Source organism: Marmota flaviventris, chromosome 6 (assembly GCF_047511675.1).
Source record: "Marmota flaviventris isolate mMarFla1 chromosome 6, mMarFla1.hap1, whole genome shotgun sequence".
NCBI classification, from domain to species: Eukaryota; Metazoa; Chordata; class Mammalia; order Rodentia; family Sciuridae; genus Marmota; species Marmota flaviventris.
In genome coordinates, this window is record NC_092503.1 from 157,732,637 (window position 1) to 157,748,719 (window position 16,083).

Consider the following 16,083-nt stretch of genomic DNA (forward strand, 5'->3'; position numbering starts at 1 on the left):
TGGGCATCAGAAAGCTGCGAGACCCGGGACCGCCAAGAACCTGACGGATCAGAAGATCCTTCAGGCAAACAACTGCGTTCCGTTAGCGGCGGGTTTTAGGAGGCCAGTGGCTGACAGGTCTGATTCATCTGGCGCACGTGCTGATGAGCAGGCGTTTGCAGAGCAGTAAAGGTAAATATTTCCATGTATTCTTTTTTTTTTTTTTTTTTTTCCTGATCAAAGAGCTCATCTGGAAATGGAAACACATGTAGATGAAAAGACCTTAAAGCCCCAGGCCCAACATTAGGAAATCCAGCCCCTATACCTTGAAGCTGCAGAATGCTTTCTTGCCCAAACCCCATGTCAAAGCCCCACCAGCTGCCCATAGCATTTCAAATGTTGCACAAAGTTACCACAAGATGTTCTATGTAGATAACCCTAACAGGCCCCCTACCACAAAATGTTCCTTTCAGACAGCCCTACCAGCTAAACTTGAGAACTAAGTTTAAAAACAGGAACCAAGAAGGGCAAGGTGTAACTTTAGGGTTTTTCCAAGAACAAAAAGTCGAAAAACAAGTTTACCCACTAGGTGACCCCCCTGCTGGATTCAGAGGAACCAATAGAAGGGCTGTTGCTGTGCTAAGCTAAGAACTAACCCACTTGTACCCTATAAAAGATCTGTATCCCAAAGCCCGGTGTGCCAGTTCACCGAAGCTCCGGCTGAGGTTTCGCTGAGCACCCGAAGGCGCCTGTGTGACAATAAACGCCTCCTGCTTTTTGCAGCCAGTGTCTCGTGTGGTTCGTTCCGGGTTTGGGATCTGTGGATCTTTCATTTTGGAGGTTCCACCGAGATTCCCGATCCCGGTTCCGATCCCGATCCCTATCCGGAGAACACTCGACATCACTGGGAGGTAAGCTGGCCAGCTCGAGCTGTCTATGTCTAACCTGTTGTCCTATTGGCTATCTGTTCTCTGTTTCGCGCAGCGTCTGAAAGACTAGGCATAGTCATCGGTATTCCGATTCTGAAATAATTCTGTGATCACTCAGCTTTCTGAGGCAGGCGGGGAAGGAGTTGACGAACTCAGACTTCACCCCTGCCACCCTGGGAGACGTCCCAGGGATCAGAGGGGTCCATTTCTTTGGGGCCCCCGGTGTTTCCGAGGGATACACTGTTTTTGTAGGCGACGGAGAGGTGCAAACTTCTCCCAAGCCATCTGACTTTTTCGGTTTCCACCGAAGCCGCGCAGCGTTCTCCCTACTTGGTTTCATTTTTGTGTCATTGTGTCTGTCTTTGTATTTCCTCTCTGAAAGTAATATGGGACAATCACTAACAACCCCTTTGAGCCTTACTCTAGATCATTGGCAAGACGTTCAAGTTCGAGCAGACAACTTGTCTGTGACAATCAAGAAAAAGAAATGGCAAACTCTCTGTACTTCAGAATGGCCAACCTTTAACACCGGCTGGCCAACAGAAGGGACTTTTAACATTGGTCTTATTTTACAGGTGAAAACCCGAATCTTTACCCAAGGTCCTTATGGACACCCCGACCAGATACCCTACATTGTTACCTGGGAAGATTTAGCCTCCAACCCGCCCCCTTGGGTTGCTCCTTTCTCTCCACCCAAGTCCCCTCTCCAATCTCCTCTTGAACCCTCTGCTCCCCTCATTCCGGTTCCCCCTCCCCAAACCTCTCACCTTTACCCTATCCTTAACAAATCTGAGATTTTGCTTAAACCAGGAACAACACCAAAGAAAGTCCTGCCACCGGAGGACTCACCTCTCATTGACTTGCTGACTGATGAGCCTCCTCCCTATCAGCCCCAACCCTTACAAGCCCCTGAACCTGATCAGCCATCCTCCGAGGACGAAAACCAGGAAAGCCCAACCGCCAGTGCTCCCCCGGATCCATCTCCCATGGTGGGACGACTCCGGGGGCGCCGGGATCACACCGCCTCAGGAGACACCTCTAAAGTTCTCCCCCTGCGACAGACGGGGGGCCCCAATGGCCAATATCAATACTGGCCTTTTTCTGCCTCTGACCTTTACAACTGGAAAACCCATAACCCTTCCTTTTCTAAGGACCCTATGGCTTTAACCTCTCTGATTGAGTCTATTCTAGTAACTCATCAGCCAACATGGGATGATTGCCAACAGCTCCTGCAAATTCTCCTCACTTCAGAGGAGAAACAAAAAGTTCTTTTGGAAGCTCGCAAAAATGTGCCAGGGGACGACGAGCGCCCCACCCAACTCCCAAATCTGATTAACGAGGCTTTTCCTTTAACCCGGCCCAACTGGGACTATGCGACTGAAGCAGGTAGGGATCACCTACGTCTCTATCGCCAGTTACTCATAGCGGGTCTCCATGCAGCAGGGCGACGGCCCACCAATTTGGCTCAGGTAAGACAAACTACCCAGGGGGCAGAAGAAACTCCAACAGCTTTCCTAGAGAGATTAAAGGAAGCTTATCGGAGGTTTACCCCCTTTGATCCTGATAGCGAAGACCAAAGAGGGAACGTATCTATGGCTTTCATTTGGCAGTCCGCCCCAGATATCAGGACTAAACTGCAGAGATTAGATAACTTACAGGATTTTTCCCTAGCAGACTTACTGAGGGAAGCTGAAAAGATATATAACAAAAGAGAAACTCCAGAGGAGCGAGAGGACAGGATCAGAAAGATGCAGGAAGAACGAGAACTTAAACTCAGAGAGGAATCAGATAAGAGAGAAAGAGAAAGAGAAAAGCGGCGCAACAGGGAACTAACTAAAATATTGGCCACTGTAGTTCAGGCAGGACATCAGGGAGACAAAGTAAACAGGGATAAGGAGCGAAGCAGACCCCGTGTAGACCGAGACCAATGTGCCTACTGCAAGGAAAAAGGACACTGGGTAAAAGACTGCCCAAAGAGACCCTCCAACCCCAGGAGAAACACCAACCGGGCTCCCCAAATATTGACATTAGATGAAGATTAGGGGAGTCAGGGCCAGGAGCTCCCCCCTGAGCCCCGGGTAACTCTACAAGTAGGGGAGCAACCTGTGACCTTCCTAGTGGATACCGGAGCCCAACACTCGGTGCTAACACAGACACCAGGGCCCATGAGTCACAAGACGACGTGGGTCCAAGGCGCCACTGGGAGCAAACCTTACCGATGGACCACCAAAAGAGAAGTACATCTTGCCACAGGTAAGGTTTCCCATTCGTTTCTACACGTACCTGACTGTCCGTATCCACTTTTGGGAAGAGACTTATTGACCAAATTAAGAGCCCAAATTTATTTTAAAGATGAAGGGGCTTCCATCACGGGGCCAAATCAGACTCCCTTACATGTATTGACTTTCAAATTGGAAGACGAATATAAACTTTTTGACAAACCCTCGGTATCTATGAGAGACATGGACTATTGGCTTAGTTCCTATCCAGAGTCCTGGGCTGAAACCGGAGGAATGGGAATGGCAAAGCAACGGCCTCCAATAGTCATTCATCTAAAGGCCGCTGCTACTCCCATCAATATCAAACAATATCCTATGTCAAGGGAGGCCTATCAGGGCATTAAGCCGCACATCAAACGCCTCCTAGACCAAGGTATCCTAACACCTTGCCAATCGCCCTGGAACACCCCATTACTGCCAATCAAGAAGCCAGGAACTAATGACTACAGACCAGTCCAAGACTTAAGAGAAGTAAACAAGAGAGTAGAAGATATTCACCCCACAGTGCCAAATCCTTACAATCTCCTTAGCACTTTACCTCCTACTCATACTTGGTATACTGTTTTGGACCTGAAAGATGCTTTTTTCTGCTTAAGACTGTCTCCCCAAAGTCAGGCTCTCTTCGCATTTGAATGGAAGGATCCCGAAGGAGGAGTCTCTGGACAACTGACCTGGACGAGACTGCCACAAGGATTCAAAAACAGCCCAACCCTCTTCGATGAGGCTTTACATCAGGATTTGGCAGACTTTCGTGTAAGACACCCTTCCCTAATCATGCTCCAATATGTAGATGACATCTTGCTGGCTGCGACCTCCGAGGAAGATTGTCAGGCAGGTACAGAAAAATTATTGCAAACTCTGGGACTATTAGGGTATAGGGCGTCAGCAAAGAAGGCCCAAATCTGTCAGACAAAAGTTACCTATCTGGGCTATGAGCTCCATGATGGTCAACGATGGTTGACAACTGCCAGAAAAGAGACTATCTCAAGTATACCAACCCCCCAGAGTCCCAAGCAACTGCGAGAATTCCTGGGGACCGCAGGCTTCTGTAGACTCTGGATTCCTGGGTTTGCGGAGATAGCAGCCCCCTTGTATCTACTGACTAAACAAGGTGACTCCTTTACCTGGACCAAGGAGCATCAATTGGCATTTGATCACATTAAATTGGCTCTTCTGTCAGCCCCCGCCTTGGGCCTACCGGACGTTACTAAGCCTTTTGATCTATTTGTAGATGAAAAACAAGGTTATGCAAAGGGGGTCTTAACCCAAAAGCTGGGACCCTGGAGGCGACCTATAGCCTACCTGTCAAAAAAATTAGATCCAGTGGCGGCAGGATGGCCACCATGCCTCCGAATGATTGCAGCCGTGGCCCTTCTGATTAAGGATGCCACTAAATTGACTCTGGGACAGCCATTAACCCTATTAACCCCTCATGCCATTGAGACTGTAATTCGCCAGCCACCTGATCGCTGGATATCAAATGCCCGACTCACCCATTACCAGTCTTTATTATTGGACACCGACCGAATTCAGTTCGGTCCCATGGTGACGCTGAATCCAGCGACCCTCCTGCCACTCCCAGGAGGAGCAGATCCTCACAACTGCCAGCAGATTCTTGCAGAGACGCAAGGAACCCGGCCAGACCTCACCGACCAACCGATGAAGGATGCAGAACTAGTCTGGTACACAGATGGAAGCAGTTATCTGCTCAATGGAGAACGCCAGGCAGGAGCAGCCATCACCACCGAATCTGAGGTAATTTGGGCGAGTGCACTTCCGGGCGGAACATCAGCTCAACGGGCAGAACTGATAGCTCTGACTCAAGCTCTAAAATTGGCTGAGGGAAAGAAACTAAACGTGTACACTGACAGTAGATATGCCTTTGCTACTGCTCATATACACGGAGAGATTTATAGACGCCGGGGGCTACTAACCTCAGAAGGAAAAGAGATCAAAAATAAGGCTGAAATATTAGCTTTGCTTAAAGCTTTATTTTTGCCTAAAAAGTTAAGCATCATGCATTGTCCCGGTCATCAGAAAGGAAATACTCCAGAGGCCAAAGGGAACAGATTAGCAGATGAAACAGCCAAAAAGGCAGCCCTAGGGCCACAACTTTTGATAGTAACTCTATTGCCCCAACAAGCAGACCCACAACATGATGACCATGAGGAACACTGGGTCTATGAAGACAAGGACTTAAGTGTCATACAGAGATTGGGGGCCACTTATAACCCCGAGGAAAACGTCTGGAAATACCAAGGGAAGATTATCATGCCCCTCAAAAATTCAAAACAATTGGTAAAGTCCCTACACAGGCTGACACATCTTGGAGCTAAAAAGATGAAGGAACTCTTAGAGCGTGGGGAAGGTACTTTATATCTTCCAAACAGGGATCAACTTCTGCGCCAGGAAACAGAAAACTGTCAAGCATGTGCCCAGGTAAATGCTGGTAAGGTCAAAATTGGAACGGGGATCCGGGTAAAAGGCCATAAGCCCGGAACCCATTGGGAAGTAGACTTCACTGAAATCAAACCTGGTATGTATGGCTACAAATATCTTTTGGTTTTCGTCGACACTTTCTCTGGATGGCCAGAAGCATTCCCGACCCGGCATGAGACTACTAGAGTGGTTGCTAAAAAATTACTGGAAGAAATCTTTCCCAGGTATGGGGTACCTGGGACCATTGGGTCAGATAACGGGCCTGCCTTCGTCTCCCAGGTAAGTCAGATGGTGGCCAATATATTGGGGATTAATTGGAAATTACATTGTGCTTACCGACCCCAAAGTTCAGGACAGGTAGAAAGGATGAATAGAACCATCAAGGAGACTTTAACTAAATTAACGCTTGAAACTGGCACTAGAGACTGGGTACAACTCCTACCTTTAGCTTTGTACCGGGCCCGAAACACCCCAGGCCCACAGGGACTAACCCCATTTGAGATTCTGTACGGTGCACCGCCACCTGCTGTTAACTTTTATGAAACTGAAACTTATGCCTCCCTCACCCCATCTATGCAGACTCATTTGCGTGCCTTGCAGTTGGTCCAGAATGAGGTTTGGAGGCCTCTAGCCGCCGCATACAAGGAGGAACTCAAAACCCCCTCGCTGCCACATCCCTTCAAAGTCGGAGACACCGTCTGGGTACGCAGGCACCAGAGTAAAAACCTCGAACCGCGGTGGAAGGGACCTTACACCATCCTGCTGACCACTCCCACTGCAATCAAAGTAGACGGCATCACCGCTTGGATCCACGCTTCCCACGTGAAAGCCGCACATCCGCAGGAATCCACAAACGCCTCTCCGGACCCAAGATGGAAGTTGCAACGCACTCAAAATCCGCTAAAGATAAGACTTACTCGCTGTTGATTCTTTCTGCCTTGCTCTTTATCAACCCCACATTGAGTGTTAGCCCCCACATCCCAAGAACTCAAACCTGGCAGGTACTCAATGTAGCTGGAGAAACTGTTTGGTCCATTTCAGCTGTCCATTCTCCTGGAACATGGTGGCCCCCTCTTTACCTCGACCCCTGTGAAACTAGACTAGGAATATCATTTGGTCTCACCGGGACAAGAATTCTTAATCATAAAATTTGGGATGTCTGCCCCTGTCCCAAAGATAGCTTTTATGTTTGTCCCCAAGATGGTAGAAGTGCAGCTCAGGCACGCACATGTGGAGGGAGAGACTCATTCTTTTGTTCCTCCTGGTCTTGCGAGACCACAGGAGATACTTACTGGAAACCCACCTCCAAATGGGACCTGATACAAATGGCCAAAAACTATACAGGCAAGGAAAAGCCTACAAGCACAGGAAAAACTGGGGTTTGCTACCTAAAAATTACCTTTTCTGAAAAAGGTAAAACATCCATAGATCCCTGGCTCACCGGTAGGACATGGGGTCTTCGATGGTACCAGGCTGGATATGATCCTGGGATAATATTCAAAATCAAATTAACTCAAGCCCCACTTCCAACCAACCAAATTGGGCCTAACCAGGTATTAGGAGACCAAAAAATGAAAGTCCTTTCCCCACCTAAACCACCCCAAAGAAATAAAAAGCAGGAAAAACAAAAAGCTTCAGCTAAAAAGGCAGGAAATGTCAAGGGAAAACAAAAAAAGAAACCCCCTAAGAACAGTGACTCAGATATGACCCAAAACCACCCACCCTCAAATTCTTCCGGGACTGGGAACCGATTATTTGATCTAGTCCAAGGGACATTCTATGCCCTCAACAATACTGACCCAAGCCGTACCCAAGACTGTTGGCTATGTCTCACTTCTGGCCCACCCTATTACGAGGGAATAGCCTTTCCGGCTAACTGGACTAGCAGCCCCAACCCAGACCCTAAGTGCACATCCCTGCCCAGCACCAAGCTCACTATTACTGAAGTATTCGGACAAGGGACCTGTATGGGGAACGTACCCCCTTCCCATAAGACCCTCTGTAATACCACCCTTACTCATAGGGACTCATCCCCTAAGTATCTTTGGGGCCCCCCAGGAACCTATTGGGCCTGTAATACTGGGCTGACTCCCTGCGTCTCCACGGCTGTTCTCAATCTGTCTACTGATTTCTGTGTGCTAATACAGTTGTGGCCCAGGATCTCTTACCTAACATCGGACACTGTTATAGCACACCTGGAAGGACAAAAGCGGTACCCCAGAGAGCCCATAAGCCTAACTATTGCTCTACTGTTGGGTGCTGGAGGAATAGCTGCCGGTATAGGGACTGGGACTGCAGCCTTAGTACAGGGAAACCAATTCGTACACCTACAAGCAGCTATGAATGAGGACCTAACCGCAATGGCAAAATCTATTTCTGCTTTAGAGAAATCTCTTACTTCCCTCTCAGAGGTTGTATTACAAAATAGAAGGGGATTAGATTTACTGTTCCTAAAAGAAGGTGGCCTCTGCGTAGCTTTGAAGGAACAATGCTGCTTCTACGCAGACCATACAGGTGTTGTCCGGGAGACTATGGAGAAAGTCACTGAAAGGTTGGCAAAAAGACAAAAAGAATTTGAAGCACAACAAGGATGGTTTGAACATTGGTTTAACAAATCCCCATGGTTAACTACTTTGCTATCCACCATAGCAGGACCTCTAATTATTTTGCTGGTAATCCTGACGTTTGGACCCTGCATACTCAATAAAATAATGCAATTCTTAAAGGAAAGATTATCTGTAATCCAAACTATGGTCCTCACGCAGCAATATCAAGCACTCCCATCAGCTGAGCAAAGGCAGGACTCTGAGCAGGTAGATCAATGGATATAAGATTATATCCCGGATAAAGAAAAAGGGGGGAATGAAAAGACCTTAAAGCCCCAGGCCCAACATTAGGAAATCCAGCCCCTATACCTTGAAGCTGCAGAATGCTTTCTTGCCCAAACCCCATGTCAAAGCCCCACCAGCTGCCCATAGCATTTCAAATGTTGCACAAAGTTACCACAAGATGTTCTATGTAGATAACCCTAACAGGCCCCCTACCACAAAATGTTCCTTTCAGACAGCCCTACCAGCTAAACTTGAGAACTAAGTTTAAAAACAGGAACCAAGAAGGGCAAGGTGTAACTTTAGGGTTTTTCCAAGAACAAAAAGTCGAAAAACAAGTTTACCCACTAGGTGACCCCCCTGCTGGATTCAGAGGAACCAATAGAAGGGCTGTTGCTGTGCTAAGCTAAGAACTAACCCACTTGTACCCTATAAAAGATCTGTATCCCAAAGCCCGGTGTGCCAGTTCACCGAAGCTCCGGCTGAGGTTTCGCTGAGCACCCGCAGGCGCCTGTGTGACAATAAACGCCTCCTGCTTTTTGCAGCCAGTGTCTCGTGTGGTTCGTTCCGGGTTTGGGATCTGTGGATCTTTCATAGAGAAATGTGAAAACTTTGGTAACTTTGATTTTAAGGCAATTTACAGGACAGAAATAAATTCCATTTTAGTCCTATGGAACCTAAATTTACTCACAAAGTAACTCAGCATTAACAGCTGGAATGAAGACATTAACTGAGTACTTTGGGGGAGAAGGTTTAGCTACATTCATAAACGTTCCTTTCTGGGCCAGAAGCTTATTGTATTCTTAGTACTTTTGTGGATTTTCTCTTATTTCTTCCTAATTTTTAATTAACATTTTATTAGAACAATTTTTGAACACACTAAGACTTTTAAAAAAAATGCATGTACTTAAGACCCGTTTCACATTCTGGCCAGTTGTTTTCTGAGCATCAATCACACCCCCTTTGCCAATATAGAAAGAGGGGTGGTGCCCTGGGGTGGGGAAGGAAAGGAAATATCACCTTGCCTGTCTCAAAAAATAAAATCCATCCAGCAGCAGATTCACGTACAATGTTTTAGTTGGTCCGTATCCTCTTTCAGAGTGGGATAAACAGGGAGAAAAAATAAAAAGATATTTTCTTTTCTATTATTTAGCCTTTGCAGGACAGCAGATTTATTTTCTTTTCTTTTTTTTTTTTTTTTTTTTAGGCTGTACATTTATCTGTAAATATAAGGGTTTTTTCTTTTTTTTTAATTTTTTATTGTTGGTTGTTCAAAACATTACAGATTTATTTTCTTTTCAGAAACAAAGTATGTGACAATGACTGTGCTTTCCAATCCTGTTTCATCATTTTCATTCTAATTTTAGACAATTGTGTACATGTTCACCCTTTTTCTCTGACCCCTGCGTGGCCAGTCACTATGTATCTCTTACTATTTTATTTCTTATATTCACAATGCCTAGAATACCCTTGGTGCTCAATACATAATCTATTTACTAAATTTATAAACACCACAATTGTTCCACTAGTGGCACACTGGGAAGAACTGAATCAAGGACAATTTTCTGGACAAAAATGTAAACTAAGTTTTCCTACTATGGTTGGCTTCATTAAATTTTAGTGCCCAAGTTTCTTTCTTTCTCATGTAGTAATATTTCATTCACATAACAAAGGTAGATAACTTGATTTGGAAACTTTGATTTGCCCCAAATTGTATTAAGCTCAATCATTTATCCCACAAACATATATTAAGTGCCTATTTATAGCTGGCATTATGTCACGATAGGACCTCTCCCGCCCCACGGAGGGCAGAGGTTTGTTAGTAACTAGACTTTAAAAATAATTACAAAGCATTGTGAGATATAAAATATTTCTATAAAATCTGCTATGTGATACATAGAAGACATTTGAGTTATATTATGAGTCGTTAGAAGAAACCATTAGATGAGGAGTTAGAAATGGAGCTATAGAGGAGGAACACTTCTAGGAAAGATAGTAATACCCAGAATCTGGAATAGTCAGGGAATTGCAAGTAGTTAATTGTGACTGAAAAAAAGACACCTGGAGACACCTGGAAGGACTGCAGTTGCCTGTGGGCTGCCAAGGCTAAATTTCACCTGGAATGCTAGATTCAAGAAGGGTGGTTGACCATAGGGCAGAGTGACAATGACTGGGGAAGCTATGGATGTATGAGTGGTGAGAAGCTATATGGATGAGGGCTGAATAACTGGGTCAAACTTTCTTCAGGAAGATGAACTTAAAGTTGTAGTTGGCAGGTTAGGAAACAAAATACTGAGAGAATCACTATGTTTCATGGGAAGAGATGGATGTGTATGTGTGTGTGTTCGCAAACACACTTGGGCCAGAATTGGAAGTGTGTTGGTGTCTCTGCATTTGTTTGGGATGTCTGATGTCTTGGAGTCATGGCTGGAAACACTGATCCAAGAGAAGAAGAGTTCAGGTACAATTGAAGCATGAGCTAAGAAAGCTCATGGGGAGAAGGGAAAAATTCAACTACTAGTAAAACCATCAGGGAAAATCATCACAGACTTTGAAGGACTGAGCTGATGTCAGAGGAATGATATGCTGAGGGCCAGTAATCTTGACAGTAATTGTGAAGTTGGAAAACTGCCCTTAACTAAGGGATTTACAGGGGGAATGGGTCCAGGTGGATCTAAGGCTAATGATTACTTTAGCAAACCAAAAAATAAAATAAAATAAAATAAAAAGATTTTCACTCTTACCCATCATGACCATGCCAAAGCTCTACCATTTTATTCACAATTAAATTCTATCCTGGCAATCTTAGATTAATTTCTTTCAACATACACATATGCCTCTTGGAACAATCTAGATTGTTGCTATGGTTTGGATGTGAGGTATCCCTCAAAAGCTCAGGTATTTCCATGTATTCTTGAGCCATTGAAAGAAGCTTGAAAACTTTAAGTCTAGGAGTATGGCTTTACAAAGCAATGCTTTTTTTTTTTTTTTTTGTTGTTATTTTGCTGTTAGAGAAAACTCTGTCATCTTTTTATCAAAAGTCGAAATATGCAAAGACATTCTTTCCAGTCCGACAATGTTACTGAAGAGAACACCTCAGGGGATCGGGAAAAGGCTTTTTTTCCCCTTCCTCACGGCGGCCGGTTAGCTCAGCTGGTTAGAGCGTGGTGCTAATAACGCCAAGGTCGCGGGTTCGATCCCCGTACGGGCCAGCTCCTCGTTTTACATCTCTCAGAAGTTCCAAGTCCACCACGCAACGCACTTCCCCGAGCCCAGGATCTCCAGCCCCTATTTCCCCAAGGCTCCTACAGTCCGCCCCAGAAGCCAGTGTGTACAGGGCTTGCAGCCCCAGGATGGGTGACCTGCCTGGAAATTAAACCCAAGAACGGGAAAGCTTGCTGGCGCTTTTAAAATGTGATTTTATTGTCCTCCCGAAGGGTCCGGAAACCAACCTCCTTTCTCAGACGGTCAAAACACAAGGTGAAGACTGCACGTGCCAACAGGCTGGCCCCTCAGCCGCCCCTGAACGCCTTTGGGATCTCACCGACGGCCAGGACTGCCCACCGGTCGCGGAGCTGCAAGCCTGAACCCCCTTCGGATCTCACCGACGGCCAGGACTGCCCGTCGGTCGCGGAGGTGCAAGCCTGAACCCCCTTCGGATCTCACCGACGGCCAGGACTGCCCGTCGGTCGCGGAGCTGCAAGCCTGAACGCCTTTGGGATCTCACCGACGGCCAGGACTGCCCGTCGGTCGCGGAGCTGCAAGCCTGAACGTTCAGCCTTTGGGATCTCACCGACGGCCAGGACTGCCCGTCGGTCGCGGAGGTGCAAGCCTGAACCCCTTTGGGATCTCACCGACGGCCAGGACTGCCCGTCGGTCGCGGAGCTGCAAGCCTGAACGTTCCCCTTCCGGATCTCACCGACGGCCACGACGGACGGTGGCGGACCTCCTGAGACGACTGGACTTGTGGAGGGCGTGGGGGCTGCATTCCGCGGCTCCCACCCACGAGCCGAGCCTCTCGCCGACCCGCATCTAAAAGAGACTCAGACTAGGGCTGCGGCAGGGTTCTGCGCCTGCGGCCTCTGGGGGGGGGGGGGGGTTCCAGCCACCCTACGTCCTAGGCACCCGCGCCAGAGACGCCCCCGCCAGGCTCCCGGGCTCCCCAGGCCACGGGTACAAAGGGTCTCCCTCCAAACCAACAGGGGTGAGGGTGCAGCGGTCCTGGCAAGTGGTCCAGCTGCAGGCGCTCGGGTCGGAGAGGGCCGGCCAGCTCAGGCGGGGGCACCTGAACGAGAACTTAAGGGCTGGCTTGGGAGGGCAGACCTCAGGGTTTGGGGCTGGAGTGTATCTCTGTGAAACTTCCTTATGAGAGAGAAAATAGAAACCATCTGAAGAGCCAGCAATTGAGGATCTAACAACAGCACGACACAGCCTAGAATCAAGTAACCGAGACAAGGCAGGCGGCTGTGTACGGATGTTCCAAATGTGCACAGGACACCTATTTTAAAAACACGCATTACGGCCATGGGGCTTTGCTGATGTAAAACCGGTCATAGACATGTAGGTAATTGTTATTCTCCGTAGGCCTAGAGCAAGGGTTAAAGGAGTTCATCCAAATTCTCTTTGCAGTATTCGAGTGTGTTTGGGGGGAATTCATATTTCTACAGAAATTATATCCTCTAATAAGCCATTAAGCTATTTGGCATTTTAAAATAATAAATAAAATTTAAAATAAATAGAGATCAGTGAGTGAGGATTTGAGTCCACAGGCTGAAGGCTGAGGTACAGCTTTTACAGAAGAGGAGCAAAGAGACAAAAGGCAGGAACTACACGTATAGCCTCCGTACTTCTTGGCCTTGTTCAGGTCTGGGGGTGCAGCCTTTGCTCTCAGCCTCAGAGAGACCCTCAGCTTGAGTTGGTTTCAAGAGCGATGGTCCCTGAGTCCTAAGCAGGCGAGCAGTCCTCAAACCCAGACCACAGCCTACATGCAGGGTAAGAAGAAAGGGAAGGCAGAGAGTGAGAGGCATTCAGAGAAGGCACTGCAGCCATTGTTGTCTGCATAACTAGAGTGGCCACTGGGGCATAAATGTAAAGCCCCCCCCCCCCAAGGGTGTTGGGGAGCACCAAACCCTCAGTCTGAGGGGCAGTTGTCAACTAGACTTATTTATTGTGAGCTCCTGAATAAGTTTCTAAAAACTATAAGTTAGTTTTATTTTAAAACGCGTATTAGAGTTTTCTGTTGTATGATTATTTTACTATTTAATCAGGAAAATTTGGCAATTACTAATATTTGTATTCCTCAAGGTTGACCCCAAGAACCTGAGGCAGCGTAGCCCTCCACCTTCTACAAAGCCTGGTTCCCAGCTGCATGTCTGGTTTCAGACCCTAATCTGGGCTGGCACTGGCTCTGGTGAGTACCTTGGCTTGTGTGCTTGGTCACTGCAACTCCTGGCTCACTCGGGAGACAGGGCCACAAGCTCAAAGGCCACTGGTGGGTTCCTCTCATGAATTTTAGTGAAGTCTGGGACTGTGGTACAAAAACATTTTGTACTGATAGCTCAGTCATTGTCCCGGATGCCAATCCAAAGAAGTTTTATTGCTTTACTAGCAAAAGAGAAATGCAGGGGACTCCTCTCCTAGACGCTGTGATTCTGGTGGTCAAGGGTAACAGAGGCGGTTCCAAAGGCTGCTTTCCAGCTGTGTCCTGTCAGGAGTCACAGTTCACTTGTGACTTTCCCAGAGAGCCCCTTCTTAGGTCCTCTGAGGCCACCCAAGTCTGAATTGCTTCGTTCCTGTGATGTGTGCTCAAGGAAAAGGGACTGGCCTGGGATGGGAAGACGCATGATCGGCTTCCCCAAGGATAGAGAGGGGAAGAGGGAGAGAGAGAAGGGGAAGGGAGGATGTCGATTTTAAATAAGCCACGGTGGCAGAGCAGCAGGGGTCCTGTTCAAATCAGAAGTGGACCCCGTTACAGTTTCATTCTGACTTTGAAGTTAAACGTGTAAAAAGCAGGCTCTTAGGACATCAGGGAGCTGAGGCTGCTTGATGTCCACTCAGTGTTCATTAGGCCCTCTGTTTAGAAAACATCAGCATCCGGGAGGCTCCCAACAGGACTAAGGCCCGGGTCACTCTCGGAACCTAGACGTGAAGCAGCGAGAGCGAGACCACGCGACACCTGGGTTCCTTAGCTCTTGGTGTTCTGGGTTCCCTGGAGCCAAACTGTCCCGTGGATATGGTCAGGCCCAGGCCGGCTCCTGGAGAGAGCCCGAGCTCGGACCCTCTTAGACCAAGTGGGAAAGCTCAGTCTCCCCTAAAGGGATGCTGCGGGCGAGCTCTGCAGGGAAGCGGGGATGAGAGGCGAGAAAGGCGGTGAAGGGCCACCGGAGAGACTCCGGGGCCAGGCGGCCGGAGGGAAGCGCGCCCGGCGCCGGGCAGCTCGGCGGGCGCAGGAGGTGTAGCAGCCGTCCGCACCGGCTCCGGGGTCCGCGGCCCCTCAGCTTCCAGCTGCCCCGCACCCGTTCGCTCTACTTATGCCACCGCCTCCTGTGACACAGAAGGACAGCGGGAAATGCCCCCACGGGCCCTTGACACAGCCGCCTCACTTTCGAAAAAGGATGCGTACATACATAGATAATTAGAAAATCAGTGTCGTGATTTTTTTTACGCTTATTCTGTCAAATAATACGGGCATCCTTATTTTATAAACTGTATGTAGTCGCAAATCTGCTATCACTTTTGTTTATGGCTATTATTTATTAATTAAAATTATATATTCTTCATTAAAATGACTTTGTAGTTAAATGTGTAAAAAGCATGCTCTTAAAAACATTGGAGGCTCTACCTTACTAATAAGAATATATTCTGCAAGCTCCGAACCATAAATCGGATATTTTGCTGTTAATTCCCACTGAAATCTCACTCCAGCAATAAATTTTCATCCAGACACACGAATTGTTGGGGGAAATATTTTCATCTTTCATTAAAAGATGCATTTCCTACGCAATTCTACTTTTCATATATAATAAATTATTTATTAAAATGTTTTCTTTGTGTCCTTTACTGTGTGCTAACATTACACGTAAAAGTAATTCAAGGCATTAGAAAAATGCTTAAAACTGAGATTTTTGGTCACTGGAAATAAGTAAAAATCAGATTTCTATTCGTAGAAGCAGTGTGGCAGATAAGGTCTTTAACATGTAAAAATACATAATATTGGGATAAAATTCTGTGGCAGATATAGAATGGAAATAGTTTCCAAGAGGGAAAGGATTCTTGCAAAATTTTTCAACTGTATACAGCTCAGTAAGAAGGCTGCCAGGTCTGATAAGGTCTGAGGAACTCAACCGACGGAATGCGGAGGGGAGATTTCAGCACATTGCAGGCAGAGGTAGAAGGAAAACGTGGATCTTGCGGACAACAAAAAGATGCTCGCTGTCGCTGGAGAGCAACTGTGGGCACTGAGAAACAATGACAGTTGGGCATTAGGGTGGCATCATTGAAATGTGAGAAGGCCTGGGGAGGAGGGAGGAAAGAACCTGTTAGGAGGAGTCTTTAAGGCGACGATATGCAGAGCACTGGGATCAAAGTGCAGGCCTGAAAAGAGCGTCCACAGAGAGGCCAGGAGAGCAA

At 47.2% G+C, this 16,083-nt stretch overlaps 1 long non-coding RNA gene and 1 other non-coding gene across 2 annotated transcripts; both read left to right on the top strand.

The window, feature by feature from the left end:
* The first annotated feature begins 260 nt into the window (after positions 1-260).
* Positions 261-8,998, top strand: LOC139706085 (uncharacterized). Its single transcript, XR_011707802.1, has 2 exons — positions 261-2,294; positions 6,206-8,998. It is a non-coding gene; the product is annotated as an uncharacterized lncRNA (long non-coding RNA).
* A 2,594-nt stretch (positions 8,999-11,592) lies between these two features.
* On the top strand, positions 11,593-11,666 carry Trnai-aau (transfer RNA isoleucine (anticodon AAU)). The gene has a single exon. It is a non-coding gene; the product is annotated as a tRNA-Ile (tRNA).
* Positions 11,667-16,083: the final 4,417 nt, after the last annotated feature.